This window comes from Tachypleus tridentatus, chromosome 2, assembly GCF_004210375.1.
Source record: "Tachypleus tridentatus isolate NWPU-2018 chromosome 2, ASM421037v1, whole genome shotgun sequence".
Classification (NCBI taxonomy): domain Eukaryota; kingdom Metazoa; phylum Arthropoda; class Merostomata; order Xiphosura; family Limulidae; genus Tachypleus; species Tachypleus tridentatus.
In genome coordinates, this window is record NC_134826.1 from 113,309,701 (window position 1) to 113,333,610 (window position 23,910).

The 23,910-nt window shown below is 32.9% G+C and overlaps 1 long non-coding RNA gene across 1 annotated transcript; it reads right to left on the reverse strand.

The window, feature by feature from the left end:
- Window positions 1–20,500: 20,500 nt before the first annotated feature.
- Window positions 20,501–23,600, reverse strand: LOC143244870 (uncharacterized). Its single transcript, XR_013025364.1, has 3 exons — window positions 23,571–23,600; window positions 22,196–22,286; window positions 20,501–20,819 (listed from the first exon to the last, which is right to left on the reverse strand). It is a non-coding gene; the product is annotated as an uncharacterized LOC143244870 (long non-coding RNA).
- Between the last annotated feature and the right edge of the window lie 310 nt (window positions 23,601–23,910).

Below are 23,910 nucleotides of genomic sequence, written 5' to 3' on the forward strand. Positions count from 1 at the left end.
CTTTGATAAAAATGTAGCTCAAGAGTCAGTGGTGGGTGGTGATGAGTCGCTTGGTTCCATCTTGCCATACACTGATAAATTAGGGACTAAAGATGCAGATGGTAGTCATATAGCTTTGCGCAAAATTCAAAATAATAAACCACATGTCTATCACTCTCTGACGGCACACTGAGCAATTACAGGGATAACTACCACTTTGTTCGAATAGCATTATTCATATATGCAATAAACTTGGCGTGTGTTTAAAGTATAATTTTTTCCAACACGAAATCCACTAAAAATTTTTTTTAAACATGTTATCACTTATAATAATAAAATTACACAGCAGAATTCAATTTTTATTTAAATGGCATTAGGTTTGCAAATATTTCCAAAACAACAATGTTTGATGAGTTCAACATCTACAGAACTGAAAATTGTAAATTGAAACACTGCCTATTGTGTATACAGGACACTTATAAAATATCATTTTAAAAAAAGAATTGAACAAGTAATATTACCTTTCAGTTGGTGTTTTACACCATCATCACAAATGTTGTTATGTCTGCTAAAGTTCTTCGTCAAGAGTTCTTGGACGATGTCTAGGCTAGGATAACCGTTACTAAGTATATACATGGTGCTGAAGAACTGACTTAGAAAAGTGTTATTGAAAAACATCTCTGAAACACGCAAAACATAATAATGTTTAAATGTATTACACAACTATTATATTAATTTAATCAATATTTTTAACATATCTTAAACTACTAGTTTTGTAAAGGTAACTTCATAGTCTTTTCATCACATCACGTATAATTCTATACTACAAATATTCACAATTATACGTTATCTGAGAAAAGTAATCAAATATATAATAGAACTTTAGATTACTTCTAATCTTTTATTTCTTATGTGAGACTGGTAAATAGAGGTTAAGACTGATAAACAGTGTATCCCACTGCAACGTGGGTCCTATTTTTCAGTCACCTCCAAAACCTAGAGTACATTTACAATCCCACATTATAGTTTGTACCCTGGCTGGAATCTTTTCAATTAGTGCAGAGTTTTTTGTTTTGGCTTGTTTTTAAGTCATAACAAACTAATAATTAGTTAGAGGTTCAGATTTGCTTTTTTTTAATGCAGTCCTTCTTGTGATTTTGCTTATTTAACCTCATTAACATATATTAATTTACTTTATTAATTTATTTATTAATTAACTATATATATATAGTTAAATAGGTTTATAAATACACTGAGAAGAATCATTTGAAAATGACCTTAAGATTAAGCTTACAAAAGAAGTATATATATGCGTATATATATATATATATATATATACACATATAGAAAAGTATTTTAGTGCTCACCTGATCACACTCTGAAGACATATATCGTAATTACATTCAGTGGATTACTAGCGTTGAAATGTTTCCAAGCTGAGAATACTAAGCGACCACCATTATTTGAAGAAACACTAGGGTAAACTGTTGCAGTATTATTGTAAGTTCGAAACCTGACTTCGACATTTGAAGACAAAGGTAGCAACGACACAGGGAAGTTCGTTTTCATATTTTCGCATATCTCTAGTTTATCAGAAACAGTTGCATCAGAAAATGCTGAATTTAATTGAAATTGAGAGGACATACTTTCCCACGTGCTGTTCTCTTTTCTGAATTCCCACTTACCTAATATATTATATACGTACTTTATTACAATAGCGTAAGTTTTATTACATATGCTTAGAAAGCTGTTTTTAAATATTTTATATAATTACACGTATCTATTACAAATACACGACCAATCATAATTAATGTTTTTCTAATCTTTCAATGTATTTGTTTCAGATATAAATAATATGATATATTGCTGCATTGAATATATGTAGAGAAGCATCAATTATTTATAATGTAAATTACATGAATTATCAAAAGATGGGTAGTTCTCACGTTTTTTTTATTATACCTTATTTTTCGATAATAGTATCATGTAACTGACTTAATTTATGGGATGAGAAATAAAGAAAACAGCTAGTTAGTTCAATATGATATCAATTCGTGATTTAATTCACGCACTATAAGCGAATAATAGACGCACATTTCTATTTCAAATAGAAATTTAAATTTACATCTACGTTATGTCTTTAATTTCTCTCTTAACGGTTTTTCCACATTTAAATCGTTCTACAGTTAATTCATACTCTTTAATGGTTAAATAAAGCACAAACTAGTCCAAAAGTTGCTCATTCTTAACATCCTCGTATTGGACAAAAGCTGAAATTACTTACAACATTGAATATATGATATGTAAATACCTACCTCGATTGTTATCTATAGCTGAAATAACTGCTATTCCGAAAGAGTGTGGTTCGTCGAGCTCATAGAAACGTTCAGCAAGCTCAGAAGCTTTAATACCTTTGAAGACGTTATGATATAGAAACCAATGTGTTTTGTTATAAGGGTTAATTCGTGGAACTGGACGGCGTGACTGTTTATTTTCATGTTGAGGTTTAATCTTAACGGTTATTTCTTTTTTATCTAATTGAAAATCCACTTGTTGGTAATCCGTAGACATCAACTTCAAAGACAGACAATTACTTCCATGGAAAGTTGGTGATGGAACAAAGGCAAGTGTATCATCAAGCTCCAATTTCACTCCTCCTATTAGATCGTAATATCGCCATCTAGTAATGAAATTCCGTATTACTCAACTTTTTCTTTGACTAAACTGTTGTTGAGTGTTATTAATAAAGTTAACTCGTGTGTTCCGCATGTTAATGTTTAAGAGCTGTTATTTAAAATAAAAATACCAGCGCTTTACTTCTTCGGAATAATCATTTGAAAGTTCTATATTAATCTTTTTGTTTTCTCTGTGTGTGAGTTTTAATTTATCAAAGTCATCTCAGGCTATCTGCTGAGTCCACCGAGGGAAATTGAACCCCTGATTTTAACGTCGTATATCCGTAGACTTACTGCTGTACTAGCGGAGAACTTTTATTTTCTTTTAAGGAAATAAATTTGGTTGAATTCAATAAATTTCAAAACTGATTGTTGTATACACGATTAAAAATTTGGTAACTCGACTACTTTTATGAATACGCACATTTTTTCAAACGTGAACTGGATATGAATTGGAAGATAATAATAAGATTTAAAATGACGTTCTGGGTATTTATCCTGGCTTTTCTTGAGTTTCTACTCCCAGGTGACTCAGAAATAAATCTGAAAGATTGCAACTCTAAAATCGGCTTCTAACATTCGTAGTGTAGCTTTGTGATTAAGTAACAAAAGATCCTTAGTTATTGTACAATAGTTGTTAGATTTTGTTTGTGTCCAAGCCGTTTAAATAAAGTAAACATCTGGCCTTTTTATAAGACAGTTTTAATTTTAAATGAAAAAATCAAATTACCCTACTCATGCTTGTAAAACAATTCATGTAAAAAAAATAAAACTTTTACCCTGATGGACCATCGATAAATTTAAAGAAATACAATGCTAAAATCCGAAAGTTCGAATCCTCGACGTGGACACAGTAGATAGCCTATTGTTGGTTTGACTGAAACAAAAAAAAAATCACACTAGACGCAAAGACTTAGTAGAATTGTTTTGATGAAAGTAAACAATAGAGAACTGTATGTTTCCTTTTCTTAAAAACATTATTCTACCTGATGATTTTCTTCATTAAATATTTGTCTCTATAATAAACATGAAACTTTAGACATCTAGAATAACAGATGTCTATTTTGATAAAAGAATATCTTTAAAATAGGTTTTTATTGTTTTTTAATGCAGGGAATAGAACCTTAAAATTTAGTGTTGTAAAACAGTAAACTTACCTGTTGCTCATCAAGGGGACTTAAAATGGGAGAAGTTGTTTTAGTGAAAAATAAATATTAAATTTTGTTTTTGAATTCAATGAAAAATCAATTGGAGGCGTTAATAGCATAATCTGTTGAAATGACAACATTCATATTTTCCTTATTAAAATACAAAATAATTAAATAAAGTATTTCATTTTTTTCTTACTGATTTTTTTTTTAATTTCGCACAAACCTACTCGAGGGCTATCTATGCTAGCCGTCCTTAATTTAGCAGTGTAAGACTAGAGAGAAGTCAGCTAGTCATCATCACCCACCGACAACTCTTGGGCTACTCTTTTACCAACGAATAGTGGGATTGACCGTCACATTATAACGCCCCCACGGCTGGGAGGGCGAGCATGTTTGACGCGATGATGATGCGAACCTGCGATCCTCAGATTACGGTTTGGTTTTTGTAATTTCGCACAAAGCTACTCGAGGGTTATCTGTGCTAGCCGTCCCTAATTTAGCAGTGTAAGACTAGAGGGAAGGCAGCTAGTCATCACCACCCAGCGTCAACTCTTGGGCTACTCTTTTACCAATGAATAGTGGGATTGACCGTCACATTATAACGCCCCCACGGCTGAAAGGTCGAGCATGTTTGACGCGATGATGATGCGAACCTGCGATCCTCAGATTACGGTTTGGTTTTTGTAATTTCGCACAAAGCTACTCGAAGGTTATCTGTGCTAGCCGTCCCTAATTTAGCAGTGTAAGACTAGAGGAAAGGCAGCTAGTCATCACCACCCAGCGTCAACTCTTGGGCTACTCTTTTACCAACGAAAAGTGGGATTGACCGTCACATTATAACGCCCCCACGGCTGGGAGGGCGAGCATGTTTGGCGCGATGTGGGCGCGAACCCGCGACCCTCGGATTACGAGTCGTGCGCCTTACGCGCTTGGCCATGCCGTGCCTCCTCAGATTACGAGTCGCCCGCCTTAACACGCTTGGCCATGCCGGGCCCTTACTGATTTTTACTATCTTTCTTAAAAGTGTAAAGTATTTGAGATTTTATTTTTCTGGACAAAATCCACGTTCATAACCCCTTTATTGTAATTGATTAATGGTAACTGTGAAATGATAACATACGAACATTGTGATACCTAATGTGAACTGTATACTTTATTAGATTAAATATTTCATAATTTAATTCTTATAGAAGTATCTGATAATTTTGTATCACTGAACTAAATAACATATTTCTATTAATCAGCAACTGCTATTGATCCAGAAAAAAACCAAACTTTATAACGCTCAATTTTCCTTTTTGAAAAATGTACACATGCATATGTGCTACATATATTTAATTTATTATAAATTTTTTTTGTCATATATGTATCACAAACAGTGACATTCTAATTAAGAAAATTAATCATTTTCTTCTTTTAACTTAGAATCGTCTTAGAGCTCATTGGAAGATTGATCGAATGTAAAATTCAAAACACTAAAACTGTTCCTGGTTTGGCAAAGCTAATAAGCAGAGGAACTTTGTTTGCCCTCTTTATATTACATTAATTAGAGATTTTTATTTAGGGAGATAGTTATAAATTTTATTAACGCAAAAGTCCGTAAGTCTACTGCTGACCCACTAGAAAATTATTAAAAATAAGAAAGGTCCTTTAGAAAATACAAGTGTGCTATCACTTTTTTTTCGTTCGACTCTAGTGGCGCATCGGTATGCCTGCAGACTTCCACTACTAGAAACTAGATTTTGACACTTATGGAAGGCAGAGAACTGTGTAGCTTTGCGTTTAACTTCAAACATATAAATTTTGGTTTTATTTCCACTTGTTACAAGTATACGTACCAAAAGTAAATCCAACATTATATTCTAACGCAGCTGCTCTAGACAATTAGAATTATAGGTAATTTATTTCTCGTTCTGTTTCAATCTAATTAACTGTTCTGTTAGCTTTTATGTTATGGTACAAAGCTTACCTTATTTCTTTATATTTTTTATATAATATATGAAATGGTATTTCCTTCTCTTCTGATATAATACAATATCTTCCAACAAGCCACAGAGGTCTCTTTAGAAAAGCCTTTATAATCGCTAGGTGCTGATTCCATTCATTATTTTTTTTTCCTATCATCCACAGTTCTGTGTCAGTAGGATATGCTAAAATAAGTATAAAAATATAAACACAAGATTTTTATTGAATTATTGTTCATCACAAACAACTCAACTAAAATTTAATTAATTGGTTTGATAAAATTGCATGATAATTTTTCCCTATAACATTAAAAGTTAAATAATTAAAAATGTATTTTTAATAAAAGGGTTTGTTTGTTTTTTTAATTTCGCGCAAAACAACTCGAAAGCCATTTGCGCTAGCCGTCCCTAATTTAACAGTGTAAGAATAGAGGAAAAGCAGGTAGTCATCACCACCCACCACCAATTTTTGGGCTACTCTTCTACCAACGAATATTGGGATTGACCTTTACATTATAACACCCCCATGGCTGAAAGGGCGAGTATGTTTGGTGCAACGGGGATTCGACCCGCGACATTCAGATTACGAGTCGAACGCCTTAACCCACCTGTCGATGCCGGGCCCTCATTTATAATATTATCTACTATCGACTATGTAATTCTAAGTCTGACCTAATTTCGTTGTTTTGTTTAGTAGAAAATAATGTTTCATGTCGTACCTACTCACGACGCTGAAATCTCGAGAGTCTATAAAGTCCGCTGGTAATAACTAATTTTGAACAGAATGACCTCATGTGTTTCAGCGATAATCTTAAAACTTTATATCATTTAAATTTAGAGTTTGATCCTTATGATGAATATAGCGGAAAAAAAACCTATTATGGAGTTTGGCGGTTACACAAAATGAACAAAACGTGAATTAAGTTAAAACGTTTTTTCCTGATAGAAAATGGCAAAGAAATTGTGAGATGTTTCTTATCTTTGAATAAATTGTTTCTTAACTATATGAGAATAACGTTGTATGGATAATTATGTGATGATGTACAACTTGCTTACCAGAATTAATGGAAGGATCTACAGGTAGTATTTTCACTAAATCCGCAACTTTCAGTAACAGATAATTTTTCTGAACAACTTCGACAGTAGACATCTTGATGGTCAGTAAAGGTAGAATAGAGCTTGAGGGGAAAACCAAAATGGAAGTCGCATAAAACATTCCATCTGTTAAAGAAATAGAAAAATATAATGCCTGTTTACTTAAAAAAAATAGCCCTGTTACACATATAAACATTTAACTATAATTTTTTTACACTTTTAACATTTAGGTACAAATTAATTTAAATATGTAATATTAACAATGTTAATAATAATGAAAAGTTTGAAGAGGTACTTCGTAACATATAAAAAGTTTATTTAATCAATGATGACGAGAAAACCCACTTGTAAAGAAAAATATATATGTAAAAACGGCTGGTTTGGGTTGAGAAAATTTTTGTTGTTGTTTTGTTTGTTTTGTAAATTTCGCAAAAAGCTACACGAAGGCTATCTGCGATAGTCGTCCCTAATTTAGCAGTGTAAGAGGGAAGGCAGCTAATTATCACCACTCACCGTCAATACTTGGGCTACTCTTCTTACCAACGAATAATTGGATTGATGGTAATATTGTAACGCCCCCACGGTTAAAAGTGAGGCGAGGATTCAAAATCGTCACCCTCAGATAACGAGTCGAGTGCCTTAACTACCTGGCTATGCTGGGCCGATATAAAAAGTACAGGTTTTCCTGAAAATACGTTAGCAAATGTATTAGTATTTATTTTTGACTAACATCTATTGAATATTTTTTATCAGATGATCTAGGAGTATTTGTTTGTTTGTTTGTTTTGGAATTTCGCACAAAGCTACTCGAGGGCTATCTGTGCTAGCCGTCCCTAATTTAGCAGTGTAAGGTTAGAGGGAAGGCAGCTAGTCATCACCACCCACCGCCAACTCTTAAGCTACTCTTTTACCAACGAATAGTGGGATTGACCGTAACATTATACGCCCCCACGGCTGGGAGGGCGAGCTTGTTTAGCGCGACGCGGGCGCGAACCCGCGACCCTCAGATTACGAGACGCACGCCTTACGCGCTTGGCCATGTCAGGCCCACCTAGAAGTATATAGAATAACAAACGAAACGACCTGTTTTATGCTATTTTGAGCTTTAATAGAAGCGATAAGTATCTGCTAACAGATCTAAAAGAAATTTACTGAATTTAATTTGCTATAGTTATATATTATTTTCAAAGTCGAAATTTTGATTAGCTATGCGCAGTAACAGTTTTTTTGGTTTTTCTTTTGAGACAGAGAAGTAATTTTCATAATATTATTACTTCTCCTTAGTATATAGATCCGTACGAGTCATCTTTTAAACGTACTAATATGAAAAGTGTCAAATGCTTTGTTCCCGAGACTATTTAAAACGGATTATTTACAACAAAATTATTTTTCTTTAGTGATTTTATTACAATGAGGAAGAAAGTTCAGGAAAAACTTATGCACCATTCTTGTATGTCCGGTGAAAGTGTATTATATATGCTTAGCAGAAAATTTACATAATCAAAATCATTTTTGTCTAAATAATTCATAAAAAATATTATTACGTACAGGAATGTCAACTCAGCAGATAGTCCGATGTGGCTTTGCTATAAGAAAGCCCACTCACGTACGGGAATCAAAGAAGTTTATATCAACCTGTTCAAACATTAAACTGTTAAACCCAAGATGATTTTCTGTAGTCGCAAAAAGTTAGAAATGTTTAACGAAAAAAACAACGGATAGATAGAAAACGTTTGAGTTGTCATCACACATAAATTTTAGTCCCCCACTAATACAGCGATAGGTCTACGGTTTTACAATGTTAAAATCATGACTTCGATTCCCCTCGGTTGATTTAGCAGATAGCCCAATGTGGCTTTGCTTTAAGAAAAACACACACACATAAAATAATCTAACTTATGTGCTTCGGAAGAAGAAAACTGAGTGTAATAGTTTCCCAAAAATCTTTGAATAATTTTTCAGAATTCATAACTAATAATTTCTGCGTTCAAATACAATTATGCATTCCAGACCTATATTAATCAAATATATTAGTTTAAAAAAAATAAGATTGAATTTTTGTTGTGATTTACGTGATATAACTTCAATGAACTTTTCAATGATGATATAATTCATTACGCTGACTACGTATTTAAAGTAGAGAAGCTGAATTTTACTGTAATCCCATCCTATTACGAGTCAAGCATGCTCTAGTGGTTAGTATTCCAAGCTACTGATCGCAAATTTCTAGTGTGAACTGTGTTATGATGTATAATAAACTCATTACTTTCAACTATAAAAGCACTATAAGTGTGATGATCAGTTATGTAACTCAGTTAGTTATTTGGCTACCATGGGCATACATACACATGCTCCCCTTTAGAGCACTGCCATGACAGTTTGGAATTTTGTACCACTTTGAAGAAACTTTCAGAATTCCAAAATGTAACCATTTTGAAGTTCTAGATAAGTACTGAAGTATTAAAACATATCTTTTTTGTTCTTTATTCTATACCTCAAAGTAAACTTAAAACTATATAAATGTAGCAGAGAATTACGTGCAGCCGGGCAAACAACGGGTTACTTTCCTCAGAACATATAGATAGCTATATATAAACCTTTGAGCTCTTTAGCATGTTTGTTTCGCCATTGTGTCGTCTAAAACATTGTTCAGGTTGAAAATGTCAATGGCAATTGGAAGGAATTAAAATTATCAACTACGATAACATAACATTGTAATAATCAGATGGAAAAACCTTAAAAAAGGTCGATAGACTCTACATGTAGGGATGGCCAAGGCAGAATAGGCTTAATACGGATATGCATGCTAAATATCAACGACAGAGAATTTTAATTTAAAAGTTGATTACCACTCCGTTTTACTTGTTTGTTTTCCCAACAAATTCAAAATCAAGGCAATAAACCATCTTATTTCAGTCGAGATAACTCTACAACTTCTTTATCATTAACGTCTGTTTAAACCTAAATTCACTCTAAATGTTTTAGGCAGTGCATAATGTCATCGTTTAGTCGTAACAATTAGTAGTGATTTTTTTAAATCATAATTCTAATGTAAATAATGTTATCATTATCTCTCAAGCTAATAATATGGTGTCTCTTTAAAACTCGAATTATCTCCCAATATTACATGAACATTAAATTACTGTAACACGTAGGTTACTTAAAGTTTTATACATTATACAGTCAATATCTTTAGGAAGTATGAAGTGAGGAGTAAGTTTGTGCATCAGTGCTCATCTCTGTAGCAAATCTATTGTTTAGCATCACCGTTCTGTCGGGGGTAATGACATAACCATTGACTACTGAGGAATCTATGTTTTCTAGTAGGTCATTACCTTATAATTCAGTTTTTTCTTAGAGTTTACCTGTTTTAGGTATTTTCTGCTCTTTCACTCTTTCTTTGGTTAACTGTCCATATTGATACAGTTTAGAATTCTTAACTTTCTTCAAGTGGTTAACATGGACCAACTGTTTATTCTTGTCACAGACATTTTGAATTTTAAAATTTACAATACTTGTTTTTCTAGCTGCTCTAAATGGTCCCTTTTACGGTTTTGCCTCCATGTTTTAGTATAACTTCAGTACAGCAACATACGGCAGTATTTTATCTCGAAATTTAATTTCATTAACCTTTGTTGTTATTTTTAATTTGCCTCTTTCTCTTTATGTTCACAAGTTCTATACAATTATTCATTAGCTATTTAAAAGGCGATTTGCATTCCTTGTAACAATTTTGCTTTAGAATCTTCATCAATATATAATTAATTTTTCTAGGGTTTAATACCTCCTAAAATAGGAGCATTACACGCCCACCATGTAATAAAAACTAAGACTTTTCTGTGCGGGTTAATTTTCAGCATTGCTATATGCTAATAATAATAAGTGAACCTGTTCATTCTGAGTTTATAAATCCTGCTCACAGTATTGTGATATCGTATTTAGTAAAGTTCTGGTAAATCTTTCTACTAAGGCATTAACAACTGGATGATAGATAGTAGTTTTTATTCTCTTTATACCTAATAAGTCACATATTTATTTCATTAATTCTGAAATAAAATTTACACCTCTATCCATCAATTTATACTTGGTATGTCGTATCTGATTGCTATATGATTCAACAATATTTTCGTTATTCTTTCTGCCTTTCGATTGATAAGTTTATTCTTTCCAGAAATCTAATTAGGTAATCTGCGACAACCAATACAATTGGTCTAAAATATCAATAGATATCATTTGGAAGGGCATAGTTTAGCTCGGCGTTTTCTGCAGAGAAGCATTTGTGAAGTGTGAGCTGTTTTTTTCTTTTAAAATTCTATACATGATTTCCAACAATTTCGAATGTCCTTTCTTATTTTTAGCTAAAATAACCGCTTGTTTATCCTGCCGCCCTGTGGTGCAGCGGTATATCTACGGAATCTCAATGCTAGAATCTGGGCTATGATACTCGAAGTTGGTAGCGCATAGATAGCCCATTATGTAGGCTTATGCTTAATTGCAGATTTGTTTATTCGACTAAATGCTTTTGCAAAAGCAAAGTGAGCTACAAATAGGGTGGCAAGATAAATATATATGACTATATTCTTTATGCTATGTATTGAATATATTTGTAGCGTTCCATCTATGTGTTTTTCTTTTACCTTCAACCTTTGTACATAATAAGTCTGATACTAACAAGTATTCAGGATCCACTCAACCTAATACTTTATTTTTAATAAGCTTATGACAGCATATTTCTTCTCCACATTAATAACATGTTATAAGTCACAAAATACTTCATAATTATCCTCATTTCCTACTTTGGTGTTTTTCTTTGTTAATATCATCTATTTCTTACTCTTCTTCATATTTCATACCTTGAATCTGCTTAATGTATCGAAGTTATAATGTTTCCTACCAGTCTGTTCACATCTTCAAGGTCGTAATCATACAGTAACAAGGACTATCTCATTAATCAGTAAAATGGTCACTTTAATGTTATAAATCATATTAAGGGGTGCATGATATATAATAACACTATGTAACAAAATTTTTACATTTTCTTGTTCCTTCGCATAAAGTCTTATTTCCCAATTGCTTATGCCTAAAGTAAATGGAAAAGACCTATTTTTCTCTTAAAACTTTGCTTTTGTGACCTGGGTAATTAAGTTTTCAAATTTACCCATTTTTCAGAACATTCCAGGTAGATTCAGTGCTGAGTAGTTGATAGAGAATTTTCTCGAACTTACAACAGTTTTCAAGAACTTTCTAGAATGTTGTAGAACTACACTAGTCAAGATAGGCTCTGCTTCTGACACAATGTATCCGGTCTCTGTGAGGCAACTGGAATTGCCTGTAACCAGAACGAGTGGCGCCTCTTCATTGATAGCTCATCCAGAAGACTCAAAGCTGTGCTGCTCCATAATGGGAACAAGTATCCGTTTCTTCCTCTAGCTCATTTGGTGCACCTCAAAAAGGAATACAACAGCGTCAAGACTTTGCTAGAAGCCTTGAAGTATGATGAGTATGCCTGGGAGGTCATCGGAGACTTCAAAATGGTGGCATTCCCGATGGGGCTCCAAGGAGGCTTTACCAAGTTTCCCTGTTATATTTGCCTTTGGGTCAGCAGGGATACCACAGCGCACAACAGGAAGCACTGGTCACAACGGACCAAGTTCTCTGTGGGGAAGCACAATGTCAAGTGGGCTTCAAGGACGTGTTGTTCCCACTATTGCACATAAAATTGGGTTTTATCAAATAATTTGTCACAGATCTTGATAATATCTTCAAGACTTCTTCCTTAAGGTGTCTGAGACAAAGGTCAAAGCTGGTGTCGGGTCCGACATGGCCAAGCGTGTTAAGGCGTTCGACTCGTAATCCGAGGGTCGCGGGTTCAAATGCCGGCTGCACCAAACATACTCGCCCTCCCAGCCGGGTGGGCGTTATAATGTGCGGTCAATCCAACTATTCGTTGGTAAAAGAGTAGCCCAAGAGTTGGTGGTGGGTGGTGATGACTAGCTGCCATCCCTCTAGTCTTACACTGCTAAATTCAAGACGGCTAGTGCAGATAGCCCTCGAATAGCTTTGCGCGAAATTCAAAAACAAAAACAAAGCTGGTGTCTTCGTAAAACCACAAATAAAGTAGATCTTGGAGTGCAGAAAATTCCCCAAGAAGCTCAGTAAGAAAGGAAAAAAGGCTTGGGGCAGCTTTGTCGCAGTGGATCGGGTCTTTTTGGGCAATTACAAGGCCAACATTATGTAGAACTGGTTGAGGCTCTTGTGAAGAAGTACGGCAAAATGGGCTGCAGGATGTCCCTAAAAGTCCATATCCTTGACGCTCATCTTGATAAATTCAAGGAGAGCATGTGAGAGGAGCAAGGCGTAGCACTTCCACCAAGATATACTAAACTTTGAACGTCGCTACCAATGAGCGTATAACGAAAATATGATGGGAGACTATATTTGGAGGCTGATACGCGAAAGTGATTTGCATTACAGCCGCAAATCTCGAGAAACTACTCACTTCTAAACATTTTTGTATAACTTTAGTGTAAATACATGTAAATCTTGATTTATATGTTGTTTTATTCAGACCTTATGTAAATGAAAATGCACAAATTTGCCCGTTTGTACATAGAAAACAGGTTAATTTCTAAATTTCATTATCCAGGTTACAAAAGCAAAGTTTGAAGGGAATAATGACAATTTTCTCTACTTCTACAACATAAGCAATTAAAAAATAACACATACTATCCAGGAACAAAACTTGTGTTACATACTGTAATATATTTAATATATATGACAAAATTATTATTCAGATCACACTTGACTTCATACGAATGCGTTAAATACGAAGATGTAACATACTAGAATCCCGCAACAGCAACCTAGCCATACAATTCATATTCGGCTTTGTCGTTTGAAACTTGATTACGCTGTTTCCAGTCAGTTCTGAATAAGGAAGCAAGTAGTGCCATTTCAAAGTCTTGTCATCTAAAAGAACAAAAAGGGACCGTTTTCAAACTTGTATTGCTTAAGAGTTAAAAATATATATACATATAAATATCTGTGCTAAAAACTGTTGGAACATTGGCATTTTATGGAAAGATAGAAAGAAAAATCCTGTATTTTACATGAAAGTATGTATAATATGGTTGAAAATGCATCCGGACTATTTTATATGTCACTACATATTTAGAACTATTTAAAAGTAATTTCAAGTTGTGATTTGTATTGGTTTCAGTTTCAACTGTTTATTTAACAGTTGGCTTTGGTTTAGGATTATTTTTAATGATCTAAAAACACATTTTATATACGAAAATCTTCAGCATCTATCACAAAAGTACCATTGAAACATATAAGAAAAGACTGAGAAAAAGATGTTTACTTGCCTTGCTGCCACTATACACCCATTCTCTTATTTACTGCAATCACTACCAAATTTATGTGTTCTCCATTTTCTTGCATGTTAACGTTATCAGCCCAAAACTGGCGGAAAGAAAATCCTTCTGATATTTGAATACCATCAAAATTTGAAATTAACCACATCTGACTGAAGATAGTGTCAGCTAATTTCATAAAAAATACATTATTTTAAGAACCTTGTTTATTTTACAGGTGTTAAAGAGTTCGTGAAATATTGTGTTGGTAACGAAATACTGCTTATCTAATGACATACAAAAATTAGTTGAATAAGGATAGGTTTGGATCCATGGTCTAGTACTATTTATATGCCATTGCATTGACTTTTAAATATATTTGTTTGTTTGTTTTTAGTAAAGCTGCATAATAAGCTATTTGTGCTTTGTCCTCCAAAGGAGAATTGAGCCCTGAATTTTAGTGCAATAAGTGTGTAAGCTTAATGCATCTCACTGAAAATTTTTGGACTGCAAAAATAAATTAATATTGGTAAACATAAGTTGTGATTGAAATCACATCTTTATTTATACTTTCCCAAAAGCATGTCTCTTTGCATCTTAGTATGCAATATTTATTGAGTGATAACCATACTTTAATACTCTTAGGTCCCACACTCATCTTCCACCGTCTGGTACAGCTTATTAGTTTATTTACATAATATGGATAATGTAGTTAGTTCATGTGTTCCTCGTTTTTATTTAATCATCAGATAAACACTAGTTTTTTGAAAATGGTCGATATGTATTAAATTTCCTTAGATGCTGTTAGAAATGCTGGTGGTTTAGTTATGCCTATTTCTTTCTTCTAATGATAATTCTTGTAATGCATGTTATGTTTTAACCTACTGACTACAAAATAAAATAAAAAAAGGAAATCTTTAAACTATTGATGTATCAGCTTCCATTTCTGACCCAGAACATCTTGAAAAACAGGTATCATGACCACAAAGTTGTCACAAGAAAGTCTGATGTTCCAACTGGTAATTGTCTCCAGAAGAATAAAGACATTAACTCAGTTACTGGCTCATGAGAACGAATAATGTTATTTTGCTCATTGGTAGTAAAGAACATGACACCACTCCTGACGGGCCAGCTGTAAGTTTATGGCCTTAAAACGCTAAAGTCTGGTATTCGATTTCACTTCTATCAATGTAAAGCCCACGTAATCCAATGAAGCATAAAAAAGTATTATCTCCATTTAAAATATACTTACGGCGTTTGATATTATACGTTGATTTCTTGATCTTTTAACCGCAGTGGCACAATACCATTTCTGCAGACTTACAATGATAGAAACCAGGTTTTGATACTCGTGGTGGGCAGAGCACAGATACCCCATTGTGTAGCTTTGTACTTAACTTGAAGCAAACAAACATTCTTAGTGGGAGCCATGCGTCATCACCCCCATCCTTCTGATATAGGGGAGAGGAAGAACAATTATTTTCGAAACTTTAAGAAATAAGTATGGAGTTTTCGATTGAATTAACGCTGGAATTCTTTGGAGGAAATAGTGAAAGAAAGTGAGAAAAAAATTAAAATTTTATATGACGCCCTAAATATTTAATTCATTTTTTAACATGTTTGAGATTTACTCTGTAATTTATCCGTAAATCTTTTGTATTCTATCTTTCAGATCTCCCGGACTAACAATATACTTTTTTAAACACACAAATAAAGTTTCTGAAGATAAGATTGATTGTTTATCTCAGCTCTGGACAGGGTTCAGCGTGAAAGCTTAATTTATGTCTTTGACGCATTGTATTTTGAAGAAAAAAATAACTTTGTTCTTATGTTACGAAATTCTATAATAATTTGTTTTCCGTTTTGTTTCTATTCAGTTATTGTTGTTTAAGCATATTGTTTACTTCATTTTTGTCTGCTATAAAATCCTAAGGCTAGTAAATAATACGTTTACTAACGTAAAACATAAAATTCAATGTTAAACTTTCCACGATAGTCAGATTGTTAATTACGTAGCTTTAGTCGAGGAACAACAACATTTTGATATGAATATTTAACTAAACTATTTAACATACATTTTTTTTTCAAAAAATTGATCAAACTTACATTTCCTACATTTGGTTAGTGTATTCTTAGAAACGTTTTATAATTATGATTGGAATTTAGTAGAGGCTAAGTTAATAACGTAGTCACAAGTCCTTATAACCCTACGTAACAAAACTTTTTCTTTTTCTTATTTCTGAGCAGAAAGTGTTATTTCCCAATTCCTTATGCCTAAAGTAAGTGGAAAAGACCTATTTTTCTCTTCAAACTTTGATTTTGTGATCTGGGTAATGAAGTTTTCAAATTTACCCATTTTCCAGAACATTCCAGGTACATTCACTGCTGAGTCGCTGATAGAGAATTTTCAAGAACTTTCTAGAATGTTGTAGAACTTACGAGAATTTTCAAGAACCTTTTTGAATTTTCTAGGACTTTCCATAGTAATAAAGATGCAGGTGCCCACCACTCACCACTTTAGTTTAGTTCTAGCTGCCTAAGTGAACACACAAACCTATCTGATTTTATCAGAGATGGCATCAAGAAGCTGCAAGCATTCTATAGACGCATTCTCCTAGGTATGTGGTCAATTTATCAAGACAAGAGCGAAAAAGTACCCTGTGACAGCATCTGCTAAAATGTTTGAAGCCTACAAGGCGTATTTCGGCATGCCTGTCGGGGATCAAGACAAACCCTGGGCACCTCATTTTACCTACGAGTACTGCAAAAAACTGTAGAAGGTAAGACAGACAATTTTTGCTTGCTTGAATAGTAAGATTTTATATTATACAAATTTTAGACCTTTTAAAATTTAAATATCTTTTGGTGCACCTCAAAGAGGAATACAACAGTGTCAAGACCTTGCTATAAGCATTGAAGTATGATGAGTATGGCTGGGAGGGTATCGGAGACTTCAAAATGGTGGCATTTCCGATGGGTTTCCAAGGAGGCTTTACCAAGTTTCCCTGTTATCTTTGCCTTTGGAACAGCAGGAACACTGCAACGCACTACAACAGGAAGAACTGGCCAGAAAGGAACGGTTCTCTGTGGAGAGGCACAATGTCAAGTGTGAGCTACTAGTGGACGTAAATAAAGTATTGTTCTTACCATTGCACATAAAATTGGGTTTTATGAAAAAATTGTCACAGCTCTTAGTAAGGAATCTGCAGCCTTCAAGTACCTGAGAGACTTCTTCCCTAAGCTGTCGGAGGCAAAGGTCAAAGATAGTGTCTTAGTTGGACTACAAATAAAGAAGATCCTGGAGTGCACAAAATTCCCGAAGAAGCTCAGTAGGAAGGAAAAACGATTGGGACGCCTTTGTCGTAGTGGTTCGGGGCTTCTTAGGCAATTACAAGGCCGAAAATTATTTAGAACTGGTTGAGGCTCTGGTGAAGAATTACGGCAAAATGGGCTGCAGGATGTCTCTAAAAGTTCATATCCTTGATGCTCATCTTGATAAATTCAAGGAGAACATGGGAACATACTCAGAGGAGCAAAGCGAGCGCTTCCACCAAGATATACTGGACTTTGAACGCCGCTACTAATGAGCGTGTAACGAAAACATGATGGGAGACTAAATTTGGGGGCTGATACGTGAAATTGATTTACATTACAGTCGCAAGTCTCGAAAAAGTACTCACTTTTAAAATTTCTGTTCATTTTTTGTATAACTTTAGTATAAATGCATGTAAATCTTGATTCATATATTAATTTATTCAGACTTTTACAACACAAGCAATTAAGAAATAGCACATAATATCCAGAAACAAAATTTGTGTTACATAGTTTATGATAACTATGTTACTGAAACTAGTCAGTTGAAACAGTTAATAAAGTTGTTATGGTACTAGATACCTTTTTCCTGTACTCTTAATATTATATATATTTCTAACGGTTGCCCCCCAGTGGCATAGCACCATGTCTGCGAATTCACACCGCTAGAAACTAGGTTTCAATACCCACGGTGGGCAGAGCACAGATAGCTCAGTGTGTAGCTTTGTGTTTAATTCCAATCGGAATGCTACAGTTTTTACATCTTCAACACTGACTATGAAAAACAGTGAGCAAGGATCAAGATTTTTTTTTTTTATTTTTATTTTGCGTAAAACTACACTAATGCAATATGCGCTACCGTCCCTAATTTAGCTGTATAGGACTAGAGGGAAGGCAGTTAGTCACCACCACCCACCGCCAACTCTTTAGCTAATATTTTACCAACGAAAAGTGGTATTGACCGTTAAGTTATAACGCCCTCACAGCTAGCAGATCGAATATGTTTCGTGTGACTAGGATCCAAATCTTCGACCCTCAGATAGCGAGTCGAACATCCTAACTATCTGGCCATGTTGGAACATGAAAGATCAAGTTGTTTTGATTTTGTTGTTGTTTTCGAGTTAATCACAAAACTGCAGTATTGGCTATATGTGCTCAGCCCGCCACGAGTATCGATAACCGAATTCTAGCGTTTTAAGACGACAGACATTCCGCTGTGCCACTGTGGTTAAAAGATCAAGAAATCAACGTATAATATCAAACGTCCTAAGTATATTTTAATTGGAAATAATATTTTTATACTTCATTGGATTACGTGCCCTTTATATTTATATTGAAATACGTTATTCATATTTTTTCATGATCCGAAAAGTAGCAGGTTTATTTCACTCATTCCATATTTTTATAATATTTAATGCAGTACAGACTATATGTTTCTTTGTTTAGAATTAAGCTAAATCCTACACAATGGCTTACTTATGCTCTGCCAACCACAGATATGGAAAACGGGTTTTGATAGCGAAATATGCCACCTTTACTCAAAATGTGCTATTATCAATGTTTTTGATAATATCGATAGTGATATAACAATTAAGACAACTTTTTTTTTGGTCAGAAAAAAAAAACATCATTCCCTCTTATCAACTTTGTGCATTTTTATAAGCGATTTGTAAAGTATATTTAATGTCTGTACTGCCCACTCTCAATGGCACAGCGGTATATGTACGAACTCCAGTTTATTAGCCACAGCCTGAGGTTTTCTTATCAGAACTTGCCACCAAATAGCGATATATATTCGATTGAATAGATTGTAACTCATATTGGAATGAGGATTTTTATCCAGCTAAAATTATGGCATCAAGAAGGTAGTACCGTATCACTTTCAGGTTGGGAGAACACTTAATGTCCAAATCGTATTCTGGGTACTTTCAAACACTGACCAATTAACTCAGAGCAAATTGTTTTTCCAGCTACCTTTACTCTAATTTCAGAGCTCAAGGTACCATAAAAGACTGTTGTGAGCAGTTTATAATCTGAAATTTTTATTTATATTCTTAACTGCCATTTAAATCCAAGATAATGAATTATGCTAGTAAATACTAGTGATCGTCAGTATTGTAGTATAGGCTGAAATTTCTAGAAACGTGTCTAAAATTAACCAACATAATGCGCCCAGAGACAGTATATATTGTTGGTTTGCTGCAATGGCTTCACTTGGTATTCTATAAACCTTGGAAGCTATAGTTGTAATTAACGCTTACTGATCGGAAACTTCAGATATTTATAAATTTAGAGCATTTACAAAACCGTTTAACTTCAGCTGATTGACATCGGACGTTAGTATTTTTATGAAACATTACATACCTTTATCAGTAAAAAACTAGACTTGTAATCATTGTACGATTAGTGAAGAGATAGATAGCTCCCTGTCAAGTGAATTGTACCGATATCAGCTCGAAATTAATTCACTCATTGTGAACTCTCGATAAGATATCAGGAAGTTCCGGATGGCATAGAAGATTTAATATTGTTTGTGAGTTTGTAAAACTTTTATATAAATAAATAATTATTAGTAATAAACGTTATTTTAAATTGTACTGTTTTTCGCATATTGAAATATATTTGTTTTAAGTTGTTGTTTTTAATTTAGCACAAAGCTACACAATGGGTTATCTGTGCTCTGCCCATCACGGGTATGGAAACCCGGTTTTTAGCGCTGTAAGTCCACAGACATACCGCTGAGCCACTGGAGGCATTTGTTTTAAGAAAGAACACTATATGTATCAATCTTGTTAGCAAATATAAATGTGATGCATATCGAAATCTAAATTTAAATTATCATTTTATTCACTTTTAGGCTAGTTAAAATTATAATAGGTATCATTGCTACGCCAATGTCCCCATTTCTTCAACAAATAAATATTCTATGTCAGTAGAAATGTTTGTTCGTTTGAATTTATTTAGAAAAAGTCATGTCATACCATGTTCTTTATAACAACTGGCTTTGTAGTAGGAGTTTAGCAAAACGTTAGAAGAAAGCCTATCTTTTATGTGTTTGTTCGAAAACTGTTCCCAAGAATATTAGTTACATATATATAAATAGTTACAAATACATAGTAAAATAGGAAAATACTATATATAAAAAATAACTGCTCACTGGGGCATTCAGTTTGGGTGAGGTTTGTTACTGAAATGCATTTCTTGACGCCAGGACAAATCACATGGTTTGGAGTACACTGAAGATTGTTCTCCGCTATGAAATGAGCGGTTACTCCCATCATGCAGGGCCTAAAAACAAAATTATTGTCAATTTACTAATTCGAAACTAAAATTTAACAATTCAAGTGTGTTTAATAAATTATTGTAGACGTATTTCTCACAATAAAAGTTATAATTTGTCAAACACAACAGAAAATCCACTTACCTATTTCCTAAGTAAAGAATAAAACAAATGGATTGCATGTACAAATAATTATTACTTGAGTTCTAACTCGTTTAAAGGACATCAAATTTTAAAAATGTAAATATCCAATAGATGTATGAAAAAATGGCAACTTTCACAAAAAAATCAAATCCTTAAAGTTAATTTTTAACAGCAGATTTCTAAATTTATTTCATGTGTAAATGTGAAAGGTAGCATAAACCTATTATCTTAGAACTACCAAATGCTTTACAGCCCTCAAAAACAAAAAGGACTGTTTTGGATATTACAAGGTACAAGATGGTTAATTACCATTACACGTTAAACATTTAACACTAAAATAAAGGTTACGAAGAATTAGACACACGCTGTAACATTACACTTACAACAGAAACTTGATGAGCAAATTAGGATGATGCCATATTAATTTTACTAATCAATTAAAAATTATATGATCAAAACCTAATATGTGTTGTACCTTTATAGCAACATGTTGTCAAAAAAAAAAAAATATTTTGTTTCATACTGTTTAAATTCTTACGTGAAAAAATACGTAACGTAAGGATATTTTAGGTATTGGAGAGCAGAATAAATTCACTTTGATAATAGAAAGTGTTTCCTTTGATTACAGAAGTAATAATATTACATAGTTTGACTGGAACTATTTGTATAAATACTATAAAATAATGCCCAAACAGCTATTGATTACAATGTTAGATTTTTCATTAAGCCATATAAAGATCAACCCAACGAATTTACTAATAGGTGATGTTTGTTTGTTTTTTTTAAGTACGCACTATGATATATATAACTCACCAGACTAACTGGTTAAACAGTTGGTAGTTGATCCTTCTATTCCAAATGAAATAAAATTAACATTGATATCTAGCAATATACGAGACAAATAAATGTAAAGTAAAAATTATATGTTTCAAGATTGAAAAACTAAGTTATTCAATTTCAATATTACAAAAACTTGTAAATTTATCAAAATGTCTCCTCTTTATGCAAATACAGGTTAGTAGTGTAAAGTTCAGTAAATTCCAGGCTTAATGAACTAACCCGTTCCCTTTCTCTGTAGACAGCATTTGTATATATATAAATGAAAGGATGTGATTACTTATGTAAAAATAGAAAGACATTACAAATTCATAAGTTATAATTCTATTTAAGTTGAATAATTAGAATATATTCATGTGTATAATGTATAAGACTGAATAAATTTTATGCTCAATGAACTAACCCATTCTCTTTCTCTGCACACAACAGGTTCTCAAGATCTGCAATAAACCCAGACAAGAATCCTGAATAGTTTTGTGAAAGGATATTTCTTCCTGAAAACAAAATCAATAGGCTAGTTTAAATTAAAATACAGTATGGCTAATTTGACTTATGTGTATAGAAATAAAGGGATATGTTGGTGTATCTAAAAAGAGAAATGTATCACAAATTCAAAGCCAGATTTTTTAGCGTTATTAGCCACAAAACTTACAGCCGGACCATCGAGGTTACCAATCATAATGATAAATGTTTCATTGCAATATTCTTCTAAGTATAATCATTGACTATATTAACTAAAAGACGTTTCACATAGTTTCGGTTGGAAACATTTTGTCGTTTTTTTTTTTTTTCATTTATATATATAAATATAGCCTCCCAGTGACTCAGCGGTATGTCTGCGGACTTACAACGCTAAAAACCGGGTTTCGATACCTGCGTTGGGCAGAGCACAGATAACCCATTGTGTAGCTTTGTGCTTAATTTCAAAACAACAACAATAACAATATAAATATATTTATATATATATAATAATGGTTATTAGTATCTATGGCTCTGCTCCTCTGAATATCATCAAAAATTGATGATTTTTTATAAGCGTATGTATAGATTTGTAGGATTTGAATCACAAGTATCAACGTTATAATGACGTTTCAGTTAGTCGTAATTATTAGCCTTTCATCATGCTTCCCTTTCCATCTTTTTTTTTATTTCTTCGTTAGCACAACTATCAACCTGACATGTCGACATTTAAAAATTTATAATACAGTATGAAAAACACTATTTTTTAAAATAAATATTGGATTTAAACGTTGAAACATTCTTCACAGTGGGAAAGTCAACAATTTTACATCAGTGTGTTGCGTCGCAAACTTCTTAGAGTTTCAAATGATAACGGAAATAAGTAACATAATTTTCCGTAAGATAAACTGCATATTTTCTAACTTGAATATTCCTGGTTCCAAAGTATACTCTGAACTTCAATGAGAATATACAATAACTTAATATGATTTTTGTCGTTTCACCAGTTTTGATCTTAAAATCTTTGTGTAATATTCTTTCTGCCGGTGATGAAGATACTTCCAAAGGTTATGAATATTAAAATAGTTTTCTTTATTTTATTTTAATGTTTATATAATACATTTATTTAAGGTATTGCATTGAATTACAATTTGAAGCTCATAACTAAAGCTATAACTTTGCTACAGCATGAAGAAGAAACATTATACATAAATGTCTAAACAAAATAGGAAGTAAAACAATCAAAATAAATATTCATATAACTGTAATAGTGATAAAGAAATTAGATTAAATAAAGTAAATATAATTATCATAATTACCTAAAGTACAAATCTGGTACGATCCGTTGACTTTCTGTTAGAAATTAAAAAAAATATATTTGTTTCCTTTAGATACACATACAATATATATATATTACACTTTTTCCATGTGTTATTATATTTTATTTCTATCAATTTACTTTTAATTTAGAAACATGGAAAAAGTGTAATATATATATATTTGTTTCCTTTAAACACATAATATATATATTACGTTTCTAAATTAAAAGTAAAATTAAATTAAATAAATTAAATTTAAAAACAAAAATAAAATGAATCAAAGAAAGAAAATATTTAAATTAGGGCAACTTCGTAAACTAATATTTCATTTGTTTCCGAT